The sequence below is a fragment of the Balaenoptera physalus genome (assembly GCF_965194825.1).
Source record: "Balaenoptera physalus genome assembly, chromosome: 14".
Lineage (NCBI taxonomy): Eukaryota > Metazoa > Chordata > Mammalia > Artiodactyla > Balaenopteridae > Balaenoptera > Balaenoptera physalus.
In genome coordinates this window covers 3,389,171-3,406,070 of record NC_138893.1, presented here as the reverse complement: position 1 = coordinate 3,406,070, position 16,900 = coordinate 3,389,171, and the positions used below count along the sequence as shown (strand labels likewise).

Below are 16,900 nucleotides of genomic sequence, written 5' to 3'. Positions count from 1 at the left end.
CCTCTACACTCTGGCCGTGTTCCAACATTTATTCTGCAAGAACTCTGACCATCTTGCCAACCTACAGGAAATCACAGTGGTTAACGACATTGATGACACCATACTGAGAGTTCCTGAAGACCCAGCAGTTATCCTAGACGCCTCATAGGACACATGGGTGCCACAGATGCAAAGCATAGAGGCATAACAGGTTATTCACAGAAGTGATGAGAAGGCTTAGTGTCCGGCGATGATCATGCAAATTCCATTAGTAAAGTCCTAACCAGAACATTTTCTGTGGCGTGACGGGCTGTCTCACTCAGCTTGTCCACATTCCCAGGCTTCTGCCATAACTCCAAGTTTTGCTGTCCAGGCTTCCATTCAATTCTGCAAGCTGTCAGATATCCTTCAGCAGATTATTTTTCTGCCCAGGTTAGCCAGAATCAGTTTGTTGTTTGCAACCGAGAACAAGATACTAAATGATTTTAGAGTACAGAATTGATAGGGCTGTGAACTACAGGGTAAACACAAAGATGAGTGTGCATGATGGTGCCTGAGCGCACACCGTATTCAGTCAACATGCAAAGTAAGGCACAGAGGGACTGCAGGGGAGTCCGGTGAATACCAGAGTAGCTGAGCTACTCAAAATTTGGACTGAGTTACTTCAAGACAGACCAGAGTTTGAGAGTGTTCCCCTCACATATTCCTTCCAACAGTTCCGGTAGGCTCTCTGGCCTGCTGACTGGCTAAATGCTCTACGAAGCTATGGCTGAAGATAGCATTCTACAACTAACCCAGGGAAAATGCCCTCTGACTTTCTTTCCAAAGGCACAGATCCTGGTGGAGAGAAGGGGCAGAAAGGAAGTGAGGGGCTCTTTTCCCTTTGCTTCTCTCTCTTTGGAAGCTACTTAGCATTTCTGTTCATCAACCTGTATAGATGACACCTAGGTCCTTGCTGAGATCAACACCACATAGAAATCTTTAGAGTTGCCAATGGCTACAGGAGTGCCTAGAAAGATAACTGATATTTAAGTAAACATAACAATTAGTCTTAAGGAGTTTTATGTCCTTATTAACTCTCATCATTATAGGTACCACCCCATCTAAGGAATTGATGACAATCTTTCCCTACCCTTTTAAAACATTTTGTGCTTATCTTGCGGTTAGGAAGTGAAAAAAAACATGTTTAATCAAAATGTATGAATTATTGCCTTATGTAAAAGATTATTCCTAGATTTTTTTTCCCCAGGATGTCTTGCCTTGATCTCTAAGAACTCACTGTAAAGAGAATCAAGTACGTCAGGGTGCCAGAGAAGTGTAAAATGCAGATATACAGGGCAAACAACAGCTCCAAATCTTTTTCATGTCACAAAGAAAATTCTTTAATCCATAAACAGGAAAAGGAAAATGATATGAAAAATTATAATTTTTTAGGTTCCTACTGCTTTCTGGCCATTCTCAATAGTTCCACAAGTATAAACAATGTTTATTAATTTCCTTTAGGATCTTTAAGGCTGGCTGGCCAAATGTGGGTTTACTACAAGAAAATTAAGTATGTACTGGAGGCAATTTTGATGAAAGCATTCTAAGAAAAATACTCTTGTTCAAGGAAGTATGGTGAACTGCTGATTTTCCTCGCTAGAGTTTTAATCCCTTTATTTTTCTGCTGACATAAAACCTAGACACTGAAAAAAATGCAGTTGTGAGTGAAATGCCTGTAACCTTTGACTCAAAAGCTATTACAGTGAAGGCACTTACTTAGTGCTTTACATTATACATTAAAGGTAAATGACATGGAACTAATATCAATTTCCCTCGTACTCTAAAATACAAATTTGGATAAATCACATGTTGATATACTCCCTTTGAGGCTTTCTTCCCTATATCCTGGCATGGGGTAAGTGACCAAAATCCATAGAGGGGATTTATATAAATCAAGTTTATCAATGAATTATCTATTTTAATTTTTATATGAAACATGAAAATAATCTAAAATAATCTGTCCTCTCTCTCTCTTTCTTTCTTTCTCTCTCTCTCTCTTTCCCTCTCTCTCTCACCTGTCCATTTACCTATATAATTCTATCTACCTTTCTGTCTCCTTCCCAAAAAATCCCCTCAATCTTTCCATCTGAAGAGAGTTAAAGCAGGGGCTGTAGCCACGGAAAGACTCACACAATCTAAGGCTAATCCCTGGACTACTGTTTTCACTTCTACCAGACTTGGCAGCATTTACTAATTCAGTGTATGCTGCCTGGTCCAGAAGGTGCCTTCTTTAAAAATAAGTCCATGTTTCAGTTGTAGACTTTATTAACTTCTTCCAAGAGAATGGATCGCCACATGTACCTGATGTTTTTAGTCTCATTCTTTCAAAATTATGTTTCAAAGTCATTCATTATCACCCATTTTGCAAAACAATGTTATTAACCTAGTCACTATCATACTTTCTGCATTTTACCTATAAGGAGAAGGATATAGGCCTCTTCTGATAGATACACATCTATAAAAGTACAATGCACATACAGAAAACTTTTAACACATCTTTGCCATTTTGTGGCCTGTATTTTATCTGCAGAAAATTTATATTCATAGCAAGCCTCTTTTTATACCAGGTATACTTTTATTTGGACTAGGATGACACAGCAATAGCCTCACTGTGATGAGGTCTTTGAAGCTTACAGGGTTAGTCCTTGATTTTGCCTGAGAAATACATGCTCTCTGGTTTCTTTGCAATCACCTTACAGGGAATAGTAATTGTTCCTTTGGTAATCATTACCAAATGCAGGCTGATTCTGGCTTAATGGCATCCCTTAGACTGTTACTACTTCCAACAAGGTAAGGACCCACCGAAAGCTCTGATATCTGAGGGAATGGAACATTCTAGAGAAAGAAACTAAATGTTCAGACCTTGATATTAAGCATAGGGCCTGTCAAACAAATCCTTGAAAGATTGAGTTTCTTAGAATGGCAGGTGAAAGAGATCCACATTTTGCCAACAAGAAAGTCAAAGAACCTAAAAGACCAGAAAAAAAAGATTGACAGTTCGTGCTGAATCTTTTCTTTCCATGTAATTCTTCAGTGTGAGGTTCTTATTAGCCTTTTTAATATTCCTGACAGCATGCCTGCAATATCACGTACTGCATCCCTGCTAAGAGGCTCCATGAGGAAAGGAAGAGAAATTTAGAGAAATGCATGGATTTCACCCAACATGAATAAGACCGTAGTGCAAATAAGAATATAACACTTGTGGGATTGTCAGTTCTGCACATGTGAATTTGTTCTACATACTGTGTGTTCTCTTAATAATCAGGTGCTGGGAAACTGTTCAGAAGGAAAAACAAATGCTTGAAATAGATCTTTAACAAGCTGTGAAATGGCTGAACGCTCAACATAATGAAATACCAACACTGAAATTAAAATCTGCCCCCAAAAATCCATTGTCATGATTATTTACAAGAGCCATATTTTCTATGTCAAATATGCTTGTTCTCATCAAACACGGAAGTAGATCTATACTCATTCATAGTCATTAGCTTACCATGGACTCCATTTGAACAAACTCATATTTTCATATTGTGTCAAAAAACAATTTTCCAGATTATCTATTCTCCAAGCCTGATAGGGTTCTAGAACAAAATGCTGAGAGGTACGCATAGACTTTTCCACTGGATGCTCTAATGGGATTAATATAAAGGCAGTAGAATACTTAACAGGTTCTACATGAAGTGAATCCAATACACAAAAGTACAAACTTTTTGAAACCTGTTCATTCTAAGAAGACTATTTAAGCTAAAAAAAAAAAAAGATCCATTTCATACGAAAAAGGATTCACAATGAACATGGAATTCTTCTGACTAAAAAAATAAAGCTTCTTAAATGTATTCTTTAAAAATTTCATTAGAGACCTTCAAGATGGCGGAGGAGTAAGACGCGGAGATCACCTTCCTCCCCACAAATACATCAGAAATACATCTACGTGTGGAACAACTCCTACAGAACACCTACTGAACGCTGGCAGAAGACCTCAGACTTGCCAAAAGGCAAGAAACTCCACACGTACCTGGGTAGGGCAAAAGAAAAAAGAAACAACAGAGACAAAAGAATAGGGACGGGACCTGCACCAGTGGGAGGGAGCTGTGAAGGAGGAAAGGTTTCCATGCACTAGGAAGCCCTTTCGTGGGCAGAGACTGCGGGGGGCGGAGGGTGGAAGCTTCGGAGCCACGGAGGAGAGCGCAGCCACAGGGGTGCGGAGGGCAAAGCGGAGAGATTCCCGCACGGAGGATCGGCGCCGAGCAGCACTCACCAGCCCGAGAGGCTTGTCTGCTCAGCCGCCGGGGCGGGCGGGGCTGGGAGCTGAGGCTCGGGCTTCGGTCGGATCCCAGGGAGAGGACTGGGGTTGGCGGCGTGAACATAGCCTGAAGGGGCTAGTGCACCACAGCTAGCCGGGAGGGCGTGTGGGAAAAGGTCTGGAGCTGCCGAAGAGGCAAGAGACTTTTTCTTGCCTCTTTGTTTCGCGGCACGCGAGGAGAGGGGATTCAGAGCGCCGCCTAAACGAGCTCCAGAGACGGGTGCGAGCCGCGGCGATCAGCGCGGGCCCCAGAGACGGGCGTGAGACGCTGGGGCTGCTGCTGCCGCCTCCAAAAAGCCTGTGTGTGAGCACAGGTCACTCTCCACATCGCCCCTCCCGGGAGCCTGTGCAGCCTGCCACTGCCAGGGTCCCGTGATCCAGGGACAACTTCCCCGGAAGAACGCACGGCGCGCCTCAGGCTGGTGGAACGTCACGCCGGCCTCTGCCGCCGCAGGCTCACCCCGCATCCGTACCCCTCCCTCCCCCCGGCCTGAGTGAGCCAGAGCCCCCGAAGCAGCTGCTCCTTTAACCCCATCCTGTCTGAGCGAAGAACAGACGCCCTCAGGCGACCTACACTCAGAGGCGGGTCCAAATCCAAAGCTGAACACTGGGAGCTGTGCGAACAAAGAAGAGAAAGGGAAATCTCTCCCAGCAGCCTCAGGAGCAGCGGATTAAAGCTCCACAATCAACTTGATGTACCTGCATCTGTGGAATACCTGATAGACAATGAATCATCCCAAATTGAGGAGGTGGACTTGGGAGCAACTGCAGACTTGGGGTTTGCTTTCTGCATCTAATTTGTTTTTGGTTTTATGTTTATCTTAGTTTAGTATTTAAAGTTTATTATCATTGGTACATTTGTTTATTATTTGGTTGCTCTCTTCCTCCTTTTTTTTTATATATATAGATATATTTTTTTTTTCCTTTTTCTCTTTCTGTGAGTGTGTATGTGTATGCTTCCTTGTGTGATTTTGTCTGTACAACTTTGCTTTTACCATTTGTCCTAGGGTTCTGTCTGTCTGGTTACTTTTTTTTTTTTAGTATAGTTTTTAGCTCTTGTTATCATTGGTGGATTTGTTTTTTGGTTTGGTTTCTCTCTTCTTTCTTTCTTCTTTCTTTTTATTACTTTTCTTATTTACTTTTAATTTTTAATAATTATTTTTTATTTTAATAACTTTATTTTATTTTTTCATTCTATCTTTCTTTCTTTTTTTCTCCCTTTTCTTCTGAGCCATGTCACTGACAGGGTCTTGGTGCTCCAGCCGGGTGTCAGGCCTCTGCCTCTGATGTGGGAGAGCCGAGTTCAGGACATTGGTCCACCAGAGACCTCCCAGCTCCACGTAATATCAAACGGCAAAAGCTCTCCCAGAGATCTCCATCTCAATGCTAAGACCAAGCTCCACTCAACAACCAGCAAGCTACAGTGCTGGACACCCTATGCCAAACAACTAGCAACACAGGAACACAACCCCACCCATTAGCAGAGAGGCTGCCTAAAATCATACCAAGTTCACAGACAACCCAAAACATACCACCGGACATGGTCCTGCCCACCAGAACACAGGTGCCAGTCTCCTCCACCAGGAAGCCTACACAACCCACCGAACCAACCTTAGCCACTGGGGGCAGACACCAAAAACAACGGGAACTACAAACCTGCAGCCTGTGAAAAGGAGACCCCAAACACAGTAAGTTAAGCAAAATGAGAAGACAGAGAAACACACAGCAGATGAAGGAGCAAGGTAAAAATCCACCAGACCAAACAAATGAAGAGGAAATAGGCAGTCTACCTGAAAAAGATTTCAAACTGGTTTTAGTAAAGATGATCCAAAATCTTGGAAACAGAATGGAGAAAATACAAGAAACGTTTAACAAGAACCTAGAAGAACGAAAGATCAAACAATCGTGAACAACACAATAAATGAAATTAAAAATTCTCTATTAGGGATCAATAGCAGAATAACTGAGGCAGAAGAATGGATAAGTGACCTGGAAGATAAAATACTGGAAATAACTACTGCAGAGCAGAATAAAGAAAAAAGAATGAAAAGTATTGAGGACGGCCTCAACGACCTCTGGGACAACATTAAACGCACCAACATTCGAATTATAGGGGTCCCAGAAGACAAAGAGAAAAAGAAAGGGTCTGAGAAAATATTTGAAGAGATTATAGTTGAAAACTTCCCTAATATGGGAATGGAAATAGTTAATCAAGTCAGGAAGCGCAGAGAGTCCCATACAGGATAAATCCAAGGAGAAACACACCAAGACACATATTAATCAAACTATCAAAAATTAAACACAAAGAAAAATATTAAAAGCAGCAAGAGAAAAATAACAAATAACATACAAGGGAATCCCCATAAGGTTAACAGCTGATCTTTCAGCAGAAACTCTGCAAGCCAGAAGGGAGTGGCAGGACATACTGAAAGTGATGAAATGGAAAAACCTACAACCAAGATTACTCTACCCAGCAAGGATCTCATTCAGATTTGATGGAGAAATTAAAACCTTTACAGCCAAGCAAAAGCTAAGGGAATTCAGCACCACCAAACCAGCTTTACAACAAATGCTAAAGGAACTTCTCTAGGCAGGAAACAAAAGAGAACGAAAAGACCTACACTGACAAACCCAAAACAATTAAGAAAATGGTAATAGGAACATACATATCGATAACTACCTTAAATGTAAATGGATTAAATGCTCCCAGCGAAAGACACAGACTGGCTGAGTGGATACAAAAACAAGACCTGTATATATGCTGTCTACAAGAGACCACTTCAGACCTAGGGACACATACAGACTGAAAGTGAGGGGATGGAAAAATATATTCCATGCAAATGGAAATCAAAAGAATGCTGGAATAGCAATTCTCATATCAGACAAAATAGATTTTAAAATAAAGACTACTGCAAGAGACAAAGAAGGACACTACATAATGATCAAGGGATCAATCCAAGAAGGAGATATAACAATTGTAAATATTTATGCACCCAACATAGGAGCACCTCAATACATAAGGCAAATGCTAACAGCCATAAAAGGGTAAATCGACAGTAACACAATCATAGTAGGGGACTTTAACACCCCACTTTCACCAATGGACAGATCATCCAAAATGAAAATAAATAAGGAAACACAAGCTTTAAATGATACATTAAACAGGATGGACTTAATTGATATTTATAGGATATTCCATCCAAAAACAACAGAATACACTTTCTTCTCAAGTGCTCATGGAACATTCTCCAGGATAGATCATATCTTGGGTCACAAATCAAGCCTTGGTAAATTTAAGAAAACTGAAATCGTATCAAGTATCTTTTCCGACCACAATGCTATGAGACTAGATATCAATTACAGGGGAAAAAATCTGTAAAAAATACAAACACATGGACACTAAACAATACACTACCTAATAACCAAGAGATCACTGAAGAAATCAAAGAGGAAATCAAAAAATACCTAGAAACAAATGACACTGAAAACACAACAACCAAAAACCTATGGGATGCAGCAAAAGCAATTCTAAGAGGGAAGTTGACAGCAATACAATCCTACCTCAAGAAACAAGAAGCATCTCAAAAAAACAACCTAACCTTACACCTAAAGCAATTAGAGAAAGAAGAAGAAAAAAACCCCAAAGTTAGCAGAAGGAAAGAAATCATAAAGATCAGATCAGAAATAAATGAAAAAGAAATGAAGGAAACAATAGCAAAGATCAATCAAAGTAAAGGCTGGTTCTTTGCGAAGATAAACAAAATTGATAAACCATTAGCCAGACTCATCAAGAAAAATAGAAGACTCAAATCAACAAAATTAGAAATGAAAAAGGAGAAGTAACAACTGACACTGCAGAAATACAAAGAATCATGAGAGATTACTACAAGCAACTATGTGCCAATATAATGGACAACCTGGAAGAAATGGACAAATTCTTAGAAAAGCACAACCTTCTGAGACTGAACAAGGAAGAAATAGAAAACATAAACAGACCAATCACAAGCACTGAAATTGAAACTGTGATTAAAAATCTTCCAACAAACAAAAGCCCAGGACCAGATGGCTTCACAAGCGAATTCTATCAAACACTTAGAGAAGAGCTAACATCTATCCTTCTCAAACTCTTCCAAAATATAGCAGAGGGAGGAACACTCCCAAACTCATTCTACGAGGCCACCATCACCCTGACACCAAAACCAGACAAAGATGTCACACAGAAAGAAAACTACAGGCCAGTATCTTTGATGAACATAGATGAAAAAATCCTCAACAAAATACTAGCAAACAGAATCCAACAGCACATTAAAAGGATCATACACCATGATCAAGTGGGGTTTATCCCAGGAATGCAAGGATTCTTCAATATATGCAAATCAATCAATGTGATACACCATATTAAGAAACTGAAGGAGAAAAACCATACCATCATCTCAATAGATGCAGAAAAAGCTTTCAACAAAATTCAACACCCATTTATGATAAAAACCCTCCAGAAAGTAGGCATAGAGGGAACTTACCTCAACATAATAAAGGCCATATATGACAAACCCACAGCCAACATCATTCTCAAGGGTGAAAAACTGAAACCATTTCCTCTAAGATCAGGAACAAGACAAGGCTGTCCACTCTCACCACTATTATTCAACATAGTTTTGGAAGTTTTAGCCACAGTAATCAGAGAAGAAAAAGAAATAAAAGGAATCAAAATCGGAAAAGAGGAAGCAAGGCTGTCACTGTTTGCAGATGACATGATACTATACATAGAGAGTCCTAAAGATGCTACCAGAAAAGTACTAGAGCTAATCAATGAATTTGGTAAAGTAGTAAGATACAAAATAAATGCACAGAAATCTCTTGCATTCCTATACACTAATGATGAAAAATCTGAGAGAGAAATTAAGGAAACACTCCCATTGATCACTGCAATAAAAAGAATAAAATACTTAGGAATAAATCTACCTCAGGAGACAAAAGACCTGTATGCAGAAACTATAAGACACTGATGAAAGAAATTAAAGACGATACAAACAGATGGAGAGATATACCGTGTTCTTGGATTGGAAGAATCAACATTGTGAAAATGACTATACTACCCAAAGCAATCTACAGATTCAATGCAATGCCTCTCAAACTACCAATGGCACTTTTCAGAGAACTAGAATAAAAAATTTCACAATTTGTATGGAAACACAAAAGACCCCGAATAGCCAAAGCAATCTTGAGAAAGAAAAATGGAGCTGGAGGAATCAGGCTCCCTGACTTCAGACTATACTACAAAGCCACAGTAATCAAGAGAGTATGGTACTGGCACAAAAACAGAAATATAGATCAATGGAACAGGATAGAAGGCCCAGAGATAAACCCATGCACATACGGTCACCTTATTTTTGATAAAGGAGGCAAGAATATACAGTGGAGAAAAGACAGCCTCTTCCATAAGTGGTGCTGGGAAAACTGAACAGCTACATGTAAAAGAATGAAATTAGAACACTCCCTAATGCCATACACAAAAATAAACTCAAAATGATGAAAGACCTAAATGTAAGGACAGACATTATCAAACTCTTAGAGGAAAACATAGGCAGAACACTCTATGACATAAATCACAGCGAGCTCCTTTTTGACCCACCTCCTAGAGAAATGGAAATAAAAACAAAAATAAACAAATGGGACCTAATGAAACTTAAAAGCTTTTGCACAGCAAAGGAAACCATAAACAAGACAAAAGACAACCCTCAGAATGGGAGAAAATATTTGCAAATGAAGCAACTGACAAAGGATTAATCTCCAAAATATACAAGCAGCTCATGCAGCTCAATATCAAAAAAACAAACAACCCAATACAAAAATGGGCAGAAGACCTAAACAGACGTTTCTCCAAAGAAGATATACATATTGCCAGCAAACACATGAAAGGATGCTCAACATCACTAATCATTAGAGAAATGCAAATCAAAACTACAATGAGGTATCACCTCACACAAGTCAGAATGGCCATCATCAAGAAGTCTAAAAACAATAAATGCTAGAGAGGGTGTGGAGAAAAGGGAACCCTCTTGCACTGTTGGTGGGAATGTAAATTGATACAGCCACTATGGAGAACAGTATGGAGGTTCCTTAAAAAACTAAAAATAGAATTACCATATGATCCAGCAATCCCACTATTGGGCATATACCCTGAGAAAACCATAATTCAGAAAGAGTCATGTACCACAATGTTCATTGCACCTCTATTTACAATCGCCAGGACATGGAAGCAACCTAAGTGTCCATCGACAGATGAATGGATAAAGAAGATGTGGCACATATACACAATGGAATATTACTCAGCCATAAAATGAAACAAAATTGAGTTATCTGTAGTGAGGTGGATGGACCTAGAGTCTGTCATACAGAGTGAAGTAAGTCAGAAAGAGAAAAACAAATACCGTACGCTAACACATATATATGGAATCTAAAAAAAAACAGAAAAATGGTTCTGAAGAACCTAGGGGCAAGACAGGAATAAAGACACAGACGTAGAGAATGGACTTGAGGACACGGGGAGGGGGAAGGATAAGCTGGGACGAAGTGAGATAGTGGCATGGAGTTATATATACTACCAAATGTGAAATAGATAGCTAGTGGGAAGCAGCCGCATAGCACAGGGAGATCAGCTCGGTGCTTTGTGACCACCTAGAGGGGTGGGATAGGGAGGGTGGGAGGGAGATGCAAGAGGGAGGAGATATGGGAACATATGTATATGTATAGTGATTCACTTTGTTATAAAGCAGAAACTAACACACCATTATAAAGCAATTATACGCCAATACAAATGTTAAAAATAAATACAAAAATAATAAAAATTAAAATGTGTATAAAATTGATGATTAATAAGAACCTGCTGTATAAAAAAATAAATAAAATAAAATTTAAAAATTAAAAAAAAAATCTGATTAGAATTTCTACCACTGAAGTGAGCCCCAAATATAAGAAAACAGAGGCATTAAATCAACTGTTCATGTATAGACTCCTAGTAGACCAGGAGACTAGAAACACAAAACAAAAATCAGATATATAAGAAACCAAGTTTTTTACACCAGTAAATTATTTTTTAAAAACACTATATACATTTTTTAAAAATTGACTCCATGTCATACAAAAGGATTTACTCTGAATGTGGAATTTTTCTGATTAAAAAAATACAGCCATTTAAATGTCTTCATTTAAAATTCTTAGTATTCCTCTCCAATAAAGCGAGCCCCCAAATATTGGAAAATAGAAACATTAAAACAACCATCCTTCTGCAGACTTCCAGACCAAGAGACTAGAAACCAAAAACTCATCTCAGAGATATCTCTCAACACTTATCCAGAGAAACTCTTTTGACTTCTTTTTCCTACCAAAGATGTTCTTTCCCCTTCTGCCTTGCAGCAATCAAATCAGGAATTGCAAATGAGATGTGAAGTGAATAGAACAGACTGCTAAGACATCATAATGTGAATATAGTTTATGTGATTATATTACCTTGTTTAACTGACTCAAATACACATTAGTAATCTGTATACCGTCAGTGTAAAGATACACTGCACATCCACGCGACTGTATTTGTTCAGCAGCCTCTCTGCTCAGGGCACTTTGTAAGCTGCTGACCAGCGACCAGGAAAGTGACAGACACAATCGCTGCCTATAACAGCAGAGCCAGAAGAGGTGCTGTCACTTCCCACCTCCGTCGCTTTCCTCAAAGCTCTTGCACCCTGTCATTTCCACTTGCCGAAATTCTACAGCTCCCTCAAAAGTCAGTCCAAATGCCAAATTTTATGGAATTTCTCAAGGCTGGACTTAGTCTGCCTACTGCATGCTCTCCTGGCATGGTGCAGTCACCCTTCCAGGCACAGACACGAAGAGCTCAGGTGAACGTAAGCAGGACTCTCCCTCCACAACTAGATTTAAATTCTTTCAGAAAAGATTGCTCCATGATCATCTTCATACCTACCACGCCACCTTCTCCAGAGCTTTCCTCTTTGTTCAAGTAGATTTAAAAGGAGCAACATAATTCATAATGGCAACTTATGGTTTGGTTTTTTTTTTTAATGTGTGTCACTTTGAGAATAGAATCGCCTTGGGCTAGCAGAACCACGATTCTTTCTGAAGAATAACCAGATGAACAGGGCAAGGGGGATAAATTGGGAGGTTGGGATTGACATATACACACTACTGTGTATAAAATAGATAACTAATAAGAACCTGCTGTATAGCACAGGGAACTCTACTCAATATTCTGTAATGACCTATATGGGAATAGAATCTAAAAAAGAGTGGATATGTTTATACGTATAATTGAATCACTTTGCTGTACACCTGAAACTAACACAACATTGTAAATCAACTATACTCCAATAAAAATTAATTTAAAAAAAGGATAACCAGATGAAATACCAAAACATTCTTTTGGTATACCAACTGAAGCAATTTTAATATTTCTTCTTTATTTTCATAATTCTTAAAGTATATATTTTTAAAGTAGTTCGCAAAGCTTACTTCCTATTTCTGGACTTTGCTCACTAAAATACTCCTAAAACTTTCAGTGAGATTATACTAAAGAATATTTGACACACAGAGCTAATTACATTCCAAGTAATAAACTTGTACAGAATTCCTTGTTTGATACTAACTTACATTTTCATAGGGAAACCCATTTCAACTTATAGCATCTTATTCTTAAAACAAAAACAATAAAATTTACCCAGTGATACAGGGCTATCTGGTACACTGTAACATAAATTCACTATGTATTATCAAATTAAAGTACAGCTACACCTGCCCTAATAAACAGACAAGAACCAACAGTTCGCACAACACCACCACCCACCTGTTTAATTTCAGTGACATCCATCTACTTATGCAGTACTTTTTGAAAGTATCTTAACACTCCAATGTTCATGGCAGCACTATTTACAATAGCCAGGACATGGAAGCAACCTAAGTGTCCATCGACAGATGAATCAATAAAGAAGATGTTGTATGTGTATACAATGGAATACTATTCAGCCATAAAAAAGAATGAAATTTTTCCAATTGCAGCAACATGGATGGACTTGAAGGGCATTATGCTAAGTGAAATAGGTCAGACAGAGAAAGACAAATACTATATGATATCACTTATATGTGGAATGTAAAAAACAGTACAAATGAACTTATTTACAAAACAGAAACAGACTCAGAAACATATAAAACAAACTTATGGTTACCAAAAGGAAAAGGGAGAGGCGAGGTTTAAATTAGGAGTATGGGATTAACAGATACAAACTACTATATAAGAAATAGATATGCAACAAGGAGTTACTGTATAGCATAGGGAACTATATTCAATATCTTGTAACAACCTATAATGGAAAATAATCTAAAAAAAAAATATATATATATATATATATATATCTGAACCACTTTGCTGTACACTTGAAACACAATGTTGCAAATCAACTATACTTCAGTTTTTAAAATGTTTATTAAAAACACAAATATTTCCCTTCTCTTTACCTCATCAGTTCCTTAGCAAACCCTTATTTCTAGAATACAAAAATAACTCATCCTTATCTTGCCTACTTTACCCCAAAATACTAAACTGAGACTAATGAGGTATTTATTACATTAACAGTAATGTTTTCTTTATACAGCAAAAATAAAAATACCTTGAAAATTTAAAACAAACCAAATATTATAATATTAAATCCCAAGTCCTCACAAAATGAATTGCTACCTTTGGTACAAAAGTCAAAATGTCAAAACTGTGACTACATTTAGTTACTCATTTCTTTTGCAAAGAAAGCTTTGCAAAACCCTTTATCAAAAGGCATTTTACATGTAATAGCTACAAAAATGAAATATTTTCTCCATGATTCCAAAGTGAAACATCAATATATGACTGAAACGTGCTCTGTTCTGCTGAACATTACAATCATTATGACATAAAAGCGATTCACAGTAAACATTACATCAAAAAATACTATTACTAAGATGAGAATTTCCTGAGGGGTAATGATCAAGTAAATGGGATGATTAACTCCCCCAGTTTGTTATTAACCCCTCAAGACAAACTCTTACTGTTGTTGTGGGCTTGGTGGTTACGACAGAGTTACTAGATAATAAAAATGAAGAGCTCATTAACTTGGTAAGCAAGTTTGCTCTTCTGTTACTGATGTGTGAATTAAGTTATAGTGGACATGGCTCCCTAACTTACGCCTGGTGCGCTAATGTGAATCTTTGATACCACTCTTCTTTTAAAGCATTAGACTTGCAGGAAAAGATCTGTATTTGAGGCAGTTTATATGGCATCATCATCTCATCTTTCTTGTTGATTCACATCTGCTGTAATAATTTAATCCAATTCAGCTACGAATTCTGGCAGTCCTGTCCCCCCAATATTTCCCAATCTATCTACTTTTGTCCATCTGACTGCTCGTCCAAGCCACCATCCATCTCTCACGTGGACTCTTACAGTGGTCTCCTAACTCATACTATTCTTGCTTCTGCTTCTCTCCCCTAAAATCCATTTTCCACATAACAACTGGAAGGTTCTTTTAAAACACAGACATCAGATCTTGTCACTCTTCTGCTTAAAACCATCCAGAGACCTCCCCCAAAAGGTAATAACTCTGCCTGTGAAGCCCTGTCTACCTCTACAGCCCCTTCTCTTCTACTCTGTCCTCACTTACCCCACTCTGGCCTTCTTTTTATTTCTAGAACTCATCAAGCCCCTCCCAACTCCAGGTTTTAAATGTCTGGTCCTCCTGCACAGTGAGGTTTCAGTTCAACTGCCTTCTCCTGAGGACTTCACTGGCCACAAAATCAAAGTGGCCCCTACGCAACCAACAGGACCAAGTAATATGCTAGCACTTCACCCTGGTTATTGTCTTTAAGGCACTTATCACTCTCTAAAATGATCTTTTCCATTAATTTTTAATGTGTTTATTGTCTGTATCTCCCACTAGAAACATGATCTGCCTTACGTCAGGCAACCTGATTTGTGTACTCACCACTCAGTGATGGCAGCTCAGTAAATAACTGCTAACTGAATAAAGGGCCCCAAAATATGAGTCCCTACTGAAGTTTTATGTTTCAAAGTTACACATAAACTTTCATAAGACAGCAGCATCCCTAGATATTAGTGATTTCAAAACTGTGGCTCTAAGGCTTCCCTGGCGGCGCAGTGATTGGGAGTCAGCCTGCCAATGCAGCGGACACGGGCTCGAGCCCTGGTCTGGGAGGATCCCACATGCCGCAGAGCAACTAAGCCCGTGAGCCACAACTACTGAGCCTGCACTCTGGAGCCCTGAGCCGCAGCTGCTGAGCCTGCGTGCCACAACTACTGAAGCCCGTGCGCCACAACTACTGAAGCCCACGTGCCACAACTACTGAAGCCCACGTGCCTGAAGCACATGCTCTGCAACGGGAGAGGCCACCGCAGGGAGAAGACCGCGCACTGCAACAAAAAGTAGCCCCTGCTCCCTGCAGCTAGAGAAAGACCATGCAGCTACGAAGACCCAGCGCAGCCAAAAATAAATAAATAAATAAATTTATATTTTTTTAAATGTGGCTCTATGAAGAACTGCTTATTTGGTCACCTGCAGCAAATAATTTGTGGTCAGGTAAGTAGCTTAGCAATTATCATCTATGAATATCAACAGAACCAATAATGTAGTACATGGTCTATTTTGATTTCAGCTCTCTGCACAAGCGTGACCAAAAAAAGTAGGAAATTTTAAACAGTCAGACAAAAAGCAGTCTCTGGGCAATAAAAGAGAGGTGTCCCCAAATAAGAAATACATAAGGAGGGAAAGGATAGATTTTGGGAGGTAGCTTTTGGAACTCTAGATCTAATTTTTATTCTGGAGAGAATGAATAGAAGCCAAAGATAAACTTTTACATGCCATGTAAAGTCCAAGGGACTATTGTAAAGTCATTAAACATACACACACACGCCATCCTCCTCCCAAGAAAGTGGAACTTCGGCCCACTTGAGGGTGGCCTGCACTTAGGGACTTGTTTCCAAAAAGTGGAGTACGGATAAGGAGGAAAAAGTAACTTTATAGTGCAAAACCTGGCAGACGCTATCTTGTTCAGGCGACCAAGGTTAGTATCACCACTGATAAGCCATGTCTATAGCATGTACTCTTGATATTGGTGATGAGAAAGGCTCCTCACCTCTGCGGCCATGCTCCCCCAAGCCTGTAACTCCAGTCTCACCATGAGAAAAACACAAGACAAACTCAGCAGAAGGACGTTCCAAAAACTACCTAACCAGCATTCCTGAGAGCTGTCAACGTTGTCAAAAACAAAGAAAATCTGAGAAACCATCACAGGCTAGGGGACGCTTTAAGAGACATGATGACTAAATATAACATGGATCCTGAAACAGAAAAGGGGACATTAGGGGAAAACGAGTGAAATCTGAATAGAGTGTGGAATTTAGTTAATAATAAAGTAACAGTGCCAGTTCCTTAGTTATGACGTACGTACCCCAGTCATGTAAGATGTTTGGAGTAGGAGAAATGGGGTGTGTAAAATATGGGAACGCGGTACTATCTTTGCAAA

At 39.2% G+C, this 16,900-nt stretch overlaps 1 protein-coding gene and 1 long non-coding RNA gene across 2 annotated transcripts in view; one reads left to right on the top strand and one right to left on the bottom strand.

Moving 5' to 3' along the window:
- Positions 1 to 16,900, bottom strand: part of LOC309642898 (uncharacterized protein) — a gene marked incomplete at its 5' end in the record, with an annotated part of 184,267 nt that overhangs the window by 36,837 nt on the left and 130,530 nt on the right. The gene's annotated exons all lie outside the window — the stretch shown is intronic.
- Positions 1 to 16,900, top strand: part of LOC309643170 — a 51,544-nt gene that overhangs the window by 23,178 nt on the left and 11,466 nt on the right. The window lies entirely within an intron of this gene.